This window comes from Zeugodacus cucurbitae, chromosome 6, assembly GCF_028554725.1.
Source record: "Zeugodacus cucurbitae isolate PBARC_wt_2022May chromosome 6, idZeuCucr1.2, whole genome shotgun sequence".
NCBI lineage: Eukaryota > Metazoa > Arthropoda > Insecta > Diptera > Tephritidae > Zeugodacus > Zeugodacus cucurbitae.
Window position 1 is genome coordinate 63,341,625 of NC_071671.1, and position 12,934 is coordinate 63,354,558.

The following is a 12,934-nucleotide window of genomic DNA, read 5'->3' on the forward strand; positions in this document are numbered from 1 at the left end:
TTAAAATTGACTATGCATATAATTTTTTTGCAGTCTTAGTACCGTTATTTTTGTGTTGGTTTGTACACTTTAACACTATACAACAACAGACTGGGTAGAGACTGGTTATACAACAACATACAGAGATTGAGTTATAAAGAAACAAGTAAGGAAGGGCTAAGTGCTGGTGTAACCGAACATTTTATACTCTCGCAATTTATTTATTTAACTTTATTTATATTATATAATACACAATTTGACCCACATATTCGTCACATATATTGTATAAAGACCATTGAAAGTTGGAAACCATAATATTAGGTTAGAAGCACCGAGATCCTCGTGTTCGATATATGGGACCTTAAAAACCTATGGTCCGATTTCGGCGATTTTTAGAATGGGGCTGCCACACTATAGAGGTAGTATTTGTGCAAAGTTCTGCACCGATATCTTCACTAGTGCTTACTTTATATATTGTAAAGTAAGCGATTCAGATAGTCTTCAAAGTTCTGGTACATAGGAAGTAGGCGCGGTTGTGAAGCGATATTTTCACAACATATCATTGGGATGTAAGGAAACTATTACAAACCAAGTTTCATTGAAATCGGTCGAGTAGTTCCTGAGATATGGTTTTTGACTCATAAGTGAGCGGCGCCACGCCCATTTTCCATTTTGTAAAATGTCTGAGTGCAGCTTCCATCTGCCATTTCTTATGTGAAATTTAGTATTTCTGGCGTTTCTCGTTACTGAGTTAACTCACTTTTAGTAATTTTCATCCTAACCTTTCTATTATCCAATTTCAACTAATTTCATGGTGTGTGGTGGGGTACGTAAAAGAACCGACTGCAGAAAGTTTGGTTTATATAGCTTTATTGGTTTGCGAGATATATACAAATAACCGATTTGGGGGCGGGGCCACGCCCACTTTCCCAAAAAAATTACATCCAAATATGCCCCTTCATAGTGCGATCTTTGTTCAAAATTTTACTTTTGTAACCTTGTTTATGGCTTAGTTATGACACTTTATGTGTTTTCGGTTTTCCCCATTTTGTGGGCGTGGCAGTGGTCCGATTTTGCTCATTTTCGAAAGCAACCTTCCTATGGTGCCAAAAAATACATGTACCAAGTTTCATCAGGATATCTCGATTTTTACTCAAGCTACAGCTTGCACGGACAGATGGGCTGACAGACATCCGGATTGGAACTTTACTCGTCACCCTGATCATTTTGATATACAAATGTTTATAACCCTAAATCTAACTCGTTTAGGTTTGGGTGTTACAAACAACCGTTATGTGAACAAAACTATAATAGTCTCTTTAGCAATTTGTTGCGAGAGTATAATAAGTGGCTTAAGAACAATACCAAGATTTCGAATTCTTCCCATAAAAAGAGTCTAAAATCTTCTTCTTTTAAGAATTTTTGATCTTCGAAGTATTTTCTTATTTTTTATTTTCTCTTGCTTCTGAAGAGAGTTGTCTGAGCTGGCATATACTCTGCTAATATTTCATATTTATTAGTTTGTTTGTGATCTATAGTTACTTAAACGCTTCTTTTGCTACTTTTTATTGACCATCTCTCGCTTTACGATATATTTTTGCCTACCATAAAAAGCTGCTAGCTAATACCATAACCTAGTGTTATACTTTAACCCTATATTACATTGAAAGCGTCGTATATTTCACTTGCCTCCGAGTACACTAGCTGCATTATGACATTAAATCGCTACCGATGCAACTAAAAAATACTGGAAGCCAAGTAAAAAAAAAACGGTATAATAATCTCTCCAAAGGAATTTATATCACTATTCAGGCTTAAAAGCTTTTATGGCCAATTGCAGTTAACTGAAAAATTCTGAAATTTAATTTAGATTCAACTTTATAATACCCAAAAAGAGCCGCAGAGGAATGAAATAAGCACACCGACAAATGCTTGAAATATTTGAAGAATAAAAAAAAACGGAAAAACACGAAAGAAAGACAGAAAAGCCCAAAAGCAAAGCGAGGCAAAAGGCGCATAAAGCCGCCAGACAGGTTAAGGTTACAAGCCATTAAAGAAAGCACAGTATTTTCATATGAATAGAAAGAAGCTGCTGCTGCTGCGGTGGTACAGCTTGGCCCGTACACCTGCGGCCAACAAATGCAGCAGCTAAGCAGGCAGCAAGCCAACAGAATGCATAAAGCAAACCGAAAATTTATCAGAAAAAACATGCTGCAGCAGCTGAATGCCGCTAGGCGACCAACCGAAAAAGCACAAGAAGCTAACAGACACACGCATACAAACACCCACACTTGTGTGCATGTGGCAAGGCAACATGACTATGCGGCAACGGAAGACGCTGGTGAAGAAAAACAAAATTATTTCAAAAAATGAAATTACTTTTAGTTTTATTACATTAAAAACCGTCAAAGTGGATATTTTATAAACCAACATAAACAAAATGTGGGCGTGGAAGGTAAAAGGCGCAAGCTGCCGGATGTATGGACGTGCAGTTATCTGTGGCACGAGCGTAAAAATGGTGGCACAGGAAAGTGCACAGATTTACTTTTACTTGCATACAACGCTGATAAACAAAGAAAACAAAACGTTTACGGTGGCATGTGTGCGAGTGTAAGTGTGTGTGTTTGTAAGAAAATTTCTGAATTCATGCTAGAAGAGCGCTGAGCTACAGTTTAGACTATGCTTTACACAAGCGTATTTTCATAATTCACTGCACCAGTAGGTAAAGCGGAGAAAAAGAAAAAACCACAACAACAACAACAAAAGCATATCTATGCATAAAAGACAAACAGCGGACGAAGAGACGGATGGGTGAGGGAGTGTGCACAGCTGCAACACGCCTCAAATAAAATATGTGGCAAACAACATAAAAATGCAAGCAAAGAAGGCGCGCGCTGGTGGGTGGGTGGTTGGTTGCATGTGTTTGTAGGTGTTGCGGTGTGCTGCAGGAAAAACTACAAAAGTTCGTATGCGGCGTTTGTGGCGGAAATGAAGCAGAAGTGCTAGTGGTTGCAAGCACACGCCGACGCATACATATACAAACATACAAATACAAATGTATGCTTGCTTGCTTGTATGGATGTTGCTTGTGTGGGTGTAGTGAAGCGGTGCGGTGAAGCATTGAGCATTGCAGCGGAAGCATTTCAATGACGGCTGTAGAAAGGATATCCGCTTTTGATGCTACAACAAGGCAAACGCCAACACATACAAACACACTTCGGTTGGTAAATGTGTTTATTCATCACATGTGCTTTGCGTGCCGCAGTGGCATGCATTTTCACTTTTTCGCTACGCCACGTGATAATGTTGCAATCGTTGCCAGCTGCAACGCCGGCGCTTTTTCTTTGCATAAAAAAGCAAATAATGTTGCAACAAAGTTGCAAGTGATAAGCGGCCGTGCATGTGTTTGGCCTACAACACGAACTAATATACTATATGTACGTGCATAAGTATTAAGAATACATATATGAAATATTAACACTTAATGGTTTCGGGATCCCGAAAATATTATTTTTAGATTCGGGATTTTGATATTTCAAAGTATTTATTGTTTGCATTAAGGGAAATTGTAAAATTTTGGGGTTTCCGGATCCCGAAAATATTATATAAAATTTTGGGATTTCGGGATTTCAACTTATAAAGAAATTGTAACCATACCGAATATGTTATTTATAATTTCGGGATTCCAAGGTTTCAACTTATACATAAGCTTGTTATTATAAAAGGAGTCATAATCACTCCTATTTTATATATTCCGAAAAATTCCGATATTTCTGACATGCATTTTTAGAATCCCAAAAATAGCGACTACACGATATTGTATACTCTAGCATGAGCCTATCGTGTCTATACATGCATTCCGATATGTTCATCTGCTATTCCATTCAAGTTTACTTCCTTTGCGTGTTGCATACTTCATGGCGCATGCGCTTGCACCACATTGAGCAGCGCACGTCAGCAGCCATTCAAAAATGCACACATATATATATATGTATATGCAGTTATGCATTTGAGTACGTTTAGCAGTTTCACTTCTAACTGATATGTGTTGTAACTTGTTTTGCTAGTTGTTGTTTACACGCCAGAGACGTGTAGATTTCTAGATTTTTTCTATAAAATCATGCATGCCTCAGTGTCCTTCAATGCTTATTGCCACATGCCACATGCCACATGGGGCACATATGTACACTTCATGCAAACACAATTGTGATGCTTGAATGGCACGTGAGTCGGCATTCAGATGCACACAGACTTTTATATGGCTGCTGATATTATCTGAAATTGCTTGAACATTTCAATGCAGCTCGGCGCCTTTTTACACATGTAGGTCGCGCAAAATAACCAACCAAACAACCTAGCAGCAGCTGTTGCAGTCAAAAAGCACATATGCGCAGTGCTTGACTTTTGTGTGAGATCTTAGGCGCATCTTGGACTTATGTCTGCCTGCCATTTACCGCTTCAACACGCTCGTTCGGTCCGGGGAGTGTGTATGTGAAAAGAAGTTTGCTCTTTGAGTTGAAGATAGAAGAGATAAGAATTCTCAAAGCATCTATTGTATTTCTTGCAATTGTTGGTTGGTATTAGTTGTGTTCCATTAGACTGATTTGAGGCGTGGAAAGTCTCATTTCCTGTAATCAGTTGGGGTACGGAATTTCTCAGCTAGAGAATCTCATTGGCATTATTGTAGTGAAGCTAAGTCAGGTCTAAATGATTAAAATCTACACGAATAATAAGTCTTGTACTTGAAGAGTTAAAGAAGAAGGTATGATAAGAGGAGATCAATATGGAGAATGAGACCGAGAAATGATGCCAGGTGTGAATGCGAAACTTTGTACGACTCGGTTAAGACTTTTTCACAATAAATTATTGGAGTTCCAAAGGCATATTTGGTGATAAAAATCCTAAGGAATGCGAAGAATATGTTTATTGTAAAAAAAGGTCATATCATGTTTAACGGTTAATTATTGATTATTCAAGGATAAATTTGGAAGTATAATTTATATAAAATTTGAGTATGGATCGTCCAGATGTATCTCAAGCAAGTAGTTTATACTCCTCGATCGAATACATAGAGAAAGTAAAGACATTTCTACTTGAAGATACATAGATTACATCGACTACTGGTTGTTTTTCTGGGTATCAAATTCATCATAGCTAGGCGTATGACGCAGGATTTGTTCTTTTTTTGTATCTTGTCGAATATAGATCACACAAGAACGACTTCTCAATACACAAGGATTTTAGTTATTAAGTCACGTTCTTTGTCAGTTTATGGTCTCTGAGATCCCTTTTATAGTTTAAACGAGACCAAAACAAAATTTCGCTGAAAATTCTAGAAACCAACGCAGACTAGATCAATAAGATCCCTCTCAATATTTGCAGTCCGTATCATAATTTACTACAGTGTAACCGCATTTTTGCTCTTCGACTCAAATAAGGAATAGTGGTGATCTTGAAAATGCGGTCTATATATGCATTATAAAAGAAAGATAGTTCAAAAAAGTTTCAACTTTCGCCATTTCCTTCTCATCACACAATTTTTCCCGTTCACTTTTCGCAAATTAACAAATTTCACTCCTTAAAGAAGTTTCATTTTCACTTTTAATTGCTGTTATTTCGCTTCGTTCCACTTTATCACATTCTATTTAGTTTCATGGCTTTTCATATCGCTTCTTTCCGCTGCTCGCATTTATATTTCCACTTTTATTTACCACTTTCACATTTTTCTTTCTTTCATTTGGCATTTTTTCATTGCAATTTCCATGTTCATTCAAAGTTTTTTGTTTTTGGTTTCTTTTTTCGCATTGCTGCACCCTTTGCTTCCTGCTTTCATTGCGTTACCGAGTATTTTTTTTAAATGACGCCATTTAGGTTATGTTGCAGCAGCAATTTACGTCCCATTTGCATTTCGTTTCTTTTTTTGCGCTTATTTGTTATTGTTTTTATTATTGTTCTGCTATACGCTCATTTACTACATACATACAAATATGCTTAGCTGAGTTGTTTCTCCTTCACTGCTGTTGCAGCTCCTGCTTTTGTTGCGCCTCTTGTTGCTGTTGCTCCTTCTCCTTCTGCCACTTCGGTTTGTTGCCCTCTCCTCTTCTAGTATTTGCACGCTGTAATTTGTTTTCCCTCGCGTCATTCATGTCCAACGCTGACGGCGCTGCGCACCAACACGCTCACTAACGAACTAACTAACCAACTGTTTGGCTGCCTGGCTGGCTGACTAACTGACTGACTTAGTGGCTTTCCATGCAGCGATTCAGGACGAATGATTGTTTGTTTGTTTTGTTGCATGCAACGTCTCTGCTGTGGCAATGATATCCGCCAGCGCATAAATTATGCTAACATCGTTGACCACAAAACTTGGCTATGAGCATTTCAATTTCAGTTTTCTCCTTTCTCCTGCTATTTGTTCGCAATAACGGTTTTTTCTCTTGCGCTTATTTCCCTCGCAGTGATTCGTTTGCTGCGCTTAGCCGTTAGATCATCAACGGTTATCTTTGCTCGGCTTTCACTTGCAACTGCTTCATTTTCACCCGCCGCTGTAAGCTTTATTGCGCTGTCGCTGCTGTTGCATGTGCACCTTTTTACATGGCGCGTTTTTTTCCTTGCAATTAACCACAAAGTGCCGTATTTAATATTCATAGTTGAGATTGCAGAGTTTTTCCTATCAATTTTTTTTTTTTGCGCTCTGCAACACTAACTGCCGGCTGTCACGTTGCCATGCCACGCCACGCCGCACGCACAGCACTTATCTGTTGCAGCGTGTAGCTTTAGATCTACCTGACCGCTAGCCAATTAGTTGTTGGTGTTGCTGTAACCAATTGTAGCCCCGTGCGGCAAGTTAACGCATTTGCTTTCTATATAGTGTATAGAAATATATAGAAAAATATATATATGTGTAGAGCGTTTTGAGCGTTTCTCAGCTCGCTATTTCATTTTTCCTTTGCCTTTGACTTGCTTTTTCAATTAAATATTTGCTCCAAGCATCTCCTTTGCCACACGTTTAATGCCCTTAAATGCTTTTTTTATTCATTCTTATTCTCATTTTTTTCTTCACCTTGTCGTGCTTGACACTGTGCCGCATTTATTTGTGGCACGACGCGCTCACTCGCTTTGCCATTTGTGGCACGGGCGTATGAATGCAAATCACCTAATTACGAGTACAAGGTAAAATGAATTACATATTTCAATGGCGCGTAAGGCGGTGCACACACTAGGGTGGTACTAAAATGTTGGAAGAAATTCCAATCTTGCTCTCCTCCACCTAGCATAGCTGTGCTTACCTTTCAAACCACACCTCAATCGGAAATAAGGTTTGTTGCATAAAAGCTAGATTAGAGAAGCTCTTGAAACTCACATTGAAAGTCTAAACTGGAGTTTTTGAAAAATTATAAATGAAGTTGATCTAACGGTAAAAATCTAAAAAAACATGAGATTCCGGAAGATATAAACACAATTTTTTAACGTTCTTCTTATTTTTTACTTTCTTTGAAGATTTGTCGAAGTATACTGAACGTACACGTCAATACACATAAGTTTATTTTGTCAGCTGATTTGACAGCAATCTCTGTAGTAAGGTTTCTACCTCTCAAAGAGCACTTTTTTAAGTGTTTATAAGCTAAATCGAAGCTAAATAAAGATTGTTAAACTAAAATCTATTTCTCAAACACTTTTTAACAACCACCCTAATATACGTACTTACATATAGTATACTCCCACTGTAAGTCATTCTTTGTACTCTCCGTGATTTCTGCCATTAAATTAGTCACCATTAGCCAAGGGTTGTAATGGAGCCGACGCTGATGGCTGTGTTGATAAAAGATTTACACCTGCAAGTGGCATCTTCCTTTAATTAATATTTTCCTCTTCCAATTTACTTTTTTCAAATATTTTTTTTTGCTTCTGTTTTGTGATAACATAAATTTCTTTTCAAGTTTATTTTATTTTTGTGTTTTTTTTTTTTCACGCAAAAATTCATTATTCAAATTGCGTTCGCATAGCTGGAGTGTAATTTTGTACTTTATTACAATTAAAATGGAAATTAGTTCAAGCGCTCGTGGTCGTGTCCATTTGTGATAATTTGAGTATTTTAGAAAGCAATTAGCCAAAGCAGGCAGACTGTTGGCTATGTAGACTTAGAAGGGCGTTTGGTGTTTGGGAGAGTCAGAGTTACACTTGAGCTTTTTTTTGTAATTTTTTGACGGCAATAAATTATCTGATACGACTCGTATTGCCGAAACAGTGTTGGAATTTTTAGGGGGATGAATGTTTTGCATAACTAAAACTGTCGAAAAGGCTGTTTCATGGTTAGTTTACTTCTGACTTCTCAACGCCGCTTTGTTTATGAAAGCTCTCGCTGAAGCTTTGGAAAGTAAACGCCATTAATAACTGAATAAAATTGGTATCCGAGGGTGGAATGTGCGTTTCACAGAAGATAGATAGTTTAAAAATATTTAGAATTTATTGCCCATAATGTTGTAGCTCCTTGTAAGAAACAATTATCATGAGAATACTCATCGTTCTTTCTCGCTGAAATGCTTAAACTTAGACCATTCAAAGTTTATAAGTTTTCTGAGGCTTAAATATCAAATCAAGGAATATCGAATCTGTTGGCAATTGAGAGTTCGAAGTTAGGACCGAAAATTTGCCAGAAAACGGATGATTGGCAGAAACATCTGTCATTAATTTTAGAAGCGTTCTCTTTAGACGTTTCCCTGATTATGTCTACGAAGAGCTCATATCGCTAAGAATGTTTCGAAGCTTGTTTCAAACTGTTGGTACCTTTCTCACGAGAGCAAACAGTTGATTTTTACTTTAGACAGTTCTTACTCTCTGTGATTTTAGCGGAAAAAAAGCTTGTCGTATCATCATTTAAGCTTCCGCAAAAGAATTTAAAAACTTAAAATTCTGGTCTCAAATTAAACACTCTCTCTGCGCTCCCTCTCTCTCTCTCTATCTTCTCTTCTTAAAAACAGTGCGCCATACCTCATATCTGAATAATGATTTCCATATTCATTAGCTTGCCAAAGCAAAAGCAAGTCAATTTAAATGCAAAACCCTCAAAAAGAAATAGTCCAGTTAGTGACTACGGGTCTCCACCAAATTTTGCACTTTCGAAAATCATAAACCCATAAAACGCACGTGGGTAATTGAACAAATGTCCAAACACAATTTCGATGCACATGACAAATATTTATGCAAAAATTGGCATTTGTATGCCAAACAGATGGCAACTACGATTGCTGAACTGCATATGAGTGGAGCAAACAAAGCAGAAATAAATCTCCCGCACACAATACGCTGACTCCGAGCGAGCAGCACCTTCACTTCGGTATGGACTGAATGCATAAAGGCGGTTGCATTTTAGAGGCGCCACATATGAACTGCTACGCTAAGTACGTGTTTGTATGTAATTGTATACGCAAGCAACTCTTAATAGTGAATAGTGATTGCAGTGCACCTATTGCTTTCGGGCATTAATAGACAATGGGCAATGTTAGTGCTCATGCGCGGCAGCAAACCGTTCAACAATGTTGCGAAATGAATTGGTGTGGGGATTGATAAAGTTTCGCTTGTAGGCAAAAAAGTAGTGAATGAAGTAAGTACTTACTTTCTGAGCTTCGAGATCTGAGGTACCAGAGGTCACATAAGTAATCGTAAAAATCTAAGAATGAGATACAGTTTTTCCCTGGATGTTTCGAGATCTCAAGTTGAGTTAAGACACAGATCTCCAGATCATGAAAAATAATGGAAAGTTCGAAGTGAGGTTAGAAGTATGGAAACCATTGCTTGTTGTTGTTGCTGTTGTAAGAAGTTAAAAACATGTGTTCGAGAGGAATCATTTAGGAGTTGTTATATAAATCAGTAACGAAGAGGTTTAAGGTGAGAGAAGCGCGAAAAAAGGGGGATGTGATGTTTGATAGCAATATATAAAAGGACTCAGTGGAAAAGAAACTGTTTTATCTAACATCACTTCCCTTCTCAGATCCCTCCTTTATAACTCTGAAGTCCTCCAAAACTGTCAATTATTTGAACATTTGCCGCCATTTGAACCATAAAATTCACTAATTCGCCGCTCTTCACTTCCATAAATTTAACAAATCATCGAACTCTTATCAGCCCCACCGCGCCCATAGCTAAGGGGCTCAGCGTCGGTCATTCATCACGCGCTTGCCATCGCGAAATTAATTCAATTCAATTGAAGAATTGTACCGACCATAAGCCGAGCGCTGTGTGCCGGGTGCCAGCAGAAGGCTACTAATATGCTTAGGTTGGCACCGTTGCCACCGCTGTCGGCAGCACAATGACAGCAGCCACTCATCATTTCATTGTTATGAATCATAATTCCACATGGTTTGTGCAATGCAATGTTTGTGGCGATTTTCATTTGCGCAAAATTGCCTGCATGTCGATGCGGCTTTTAATGGTGGCCGCGCACCCGTCGTCCAACGTATGTGGTGGTGCCTGTGGTACATACAAATGTTATAAGTGCATTGTTTGTGGCTCATTTTTGATAGCTCACATCAAAGCGGGAATAAAGGCAAATTATGCAACAACAACAAGAAAGATGGGTTTTGGGTTTGTCAGCGCAGCCGCTAAAGGCAGGCCAAACAAGCTGACGACAGACAGAGCAGCGACTAGTATGCGACGATACCGTTTGCGGGCAGCTATTTATGATCATTGAGGCGCGAATGATGGATTTGTTGCACACACACGCACACATCTATTGACATGCATGCAAGTCCTTGCATTGCGGCTGGGCGCCGCTGTCGGCATATGCGTGTACACTGCATTCAGTTGCGTGTTGGACTAATTGAGCAGCCAAGTGCATGAATGAATGAGTGATGTGAAGTGTAAGCGCGAGGTGAAAAGGAAGTTGACGTCATTCGCTCGCTGTTGTTGCTGGTGGTGTTGTGGTTGGCGTCTAGAGCCAGTTTCTGTTGTCCGCAGCCGTCATCAGTCACACATGTGGCACACAAAGTATTGTATTATATTAAGGCACTGTTGTGCCTATATTTGCAACACTATACCCTTGCAACATGGCAGCTCCGCCAGGCAACTCTTTAGAGGGGGTCTCTGCCACGCTATGCATACATAATTAGCTCCATATTTGTTGCTTATGCCAATACAGCGGCGGTGGTGATAACAATTATTGTTGTTGTTTTCTATATTTTTGTTGTTGTTTTCTATATTATTGTTGTTGTTTTTATATTTGTTGTGGTTGGTGTTGCGTTCCAGGTATTGCATAGTTGACATGTTCTGCGGCCTGACTTTGGTAGCCACAATAACGTACTCCAGGCACCTTCCTTAATCAAAACAGGCCAGCGTTGCCACCTAATCTTCAGTCCATTTGGGCAATCGCTTAGTAGCCTGCGAATGCATTCACCACAGTGCAACATTTTGCGCCTCGATGCACCACCTTCTCCCACAGTGACTACTAAATTTATGTCTTCAGCTCAATCGCATGTGGTGGGTGCGGAGGGTGCGTGCGTTCATTGCAATGTGTCACTTGCAGCTTTTGTTATTTTATGTTAATGCGTGTCTACAACATCACTTTCATTGCACTTTGCTGTGATTACATTTTTCGCCATTACCACCGCTCCGTGTGTTTACTGTTGTTGTTGTAATTTTTTTTTCGCATTGCAACCGCTACTGTAAATGATTGATTGACTAATAGATATTTGCATATGAGATTCACCGCATGACATGTTTCCACCGCAATGATTGTCCTTGATTCACTGCCTCACACACACGCACGCACACGGTGCACTCAACCGCCACATGCGCCACTTGCCTCATGTAGGCACGTTCCTGTATGTTGCAAACGGGCGGGCGTTGTTTTTGTTATTTATCTCATGTGATTTGTTGCATTGCATTATTAAATGCTTGAAAATACACTTGCGTTTGAGTTATGTGCGGCATAAGCGGCAATGTGGCACCCTGTTGATTTTAATATATTCCACGGGGAAAAAAACATAACTGTTTTGTCGACTGCATATCCAATTTCAGTGATATGATATATCATAAGATTAAATAAATGGGGTGGGTTGGGTGTTTCTGTGATATACAGTATGTAGGATTATCTTAAAATATGAGTTATTCTATTGTATAATATTTGAACTGGGAAAGTAGTGATTGTGGTTTAAAAAAAAATATTTTCCAAAAAGAATATTATTTAATTAATATTAGAAATATATCTAGATAGTCGTCAGATTTAGAGGAAGTTCTACTCTCCGTTACATTTTTTCCAAGAATATACCGAAGGACCGAAGGCCTTTAAGTTGTCCTTAGTTGTTTTAGATGAGCTATAAGCAAACGTCCTCTCTCAGAGAGTCACTTTCGGATCTCAGCAATTTGAATATGCTCTTCTTCTTCGTGACCGGCGTAGACACCGTTTACGCGGTTATAGCCGAGTCCACAACAGCTCGCCACGCATCTCTCCTTTTGGCAGTTTGACGTCAACTGGAAACACCAAGTGAAGCCAGGTCACCAGGACCAAGTGGATCCTTCCATCGGAGTGGAGGTCTCCCTCTTCCTCGGCTTCCACCAGCGGGCACTGCATACTTTCAGAGCTGGAGCATTTTAGTCCATTCGGACAACATGATCTAGTCAGCGTAGCCGCTGTCTTTTTATGCGCCGAACTAAGTCAATGTCGTCGCACAAATCGTACCGCTCATCGTTCCATCGTCTGCGGTATTCGTCACCAAGTGAAGTAATAGTCCTTCTCCACCTGGTCCTTCCATCGGAGTGGAGGTATCCCTCTTCCTCGGCTTCCACCAGCGGGTACTGCATCGAACACTTTCGGAGCTGAACCATTTTCGTCTATTCGGACAACATGACCTGGTCAGCGTAGCCGCTGTCTTTTTATTCGCTGAACTATGTCAATGTCGTCGTACAAATCGTACCGCTCTTCGTTCCATCGCCTGCGGTATTCGTCGCTGCCAAAGTT

General features: G+C 39.3%; 2 protein-coding genes across 6 annotated transcripts in view; one reads left to right on the plus strand and one right to left on the minus strand.

Moving 5' to 3' along the window:
- LOC128922610 (uncharacterized) overlaps nt 1–12,934 on the minus strand; it is a 367,146-nt gene that overhangs the window by 235,774 nt on the left and 118,438 nt on the right. The gene's annotated exons all lie outside the window — the stretch shown is intronic.
- LOC105209321 (protein Wnt-5) overlaps nt 1–12,934 on the plus strand; it is a 205,090-nt gene that overhangs the window by 120,768 nt on the left and 71,388 nt on the right. The gene's annotated exons all lie outside the window — the stretch shown is intronic.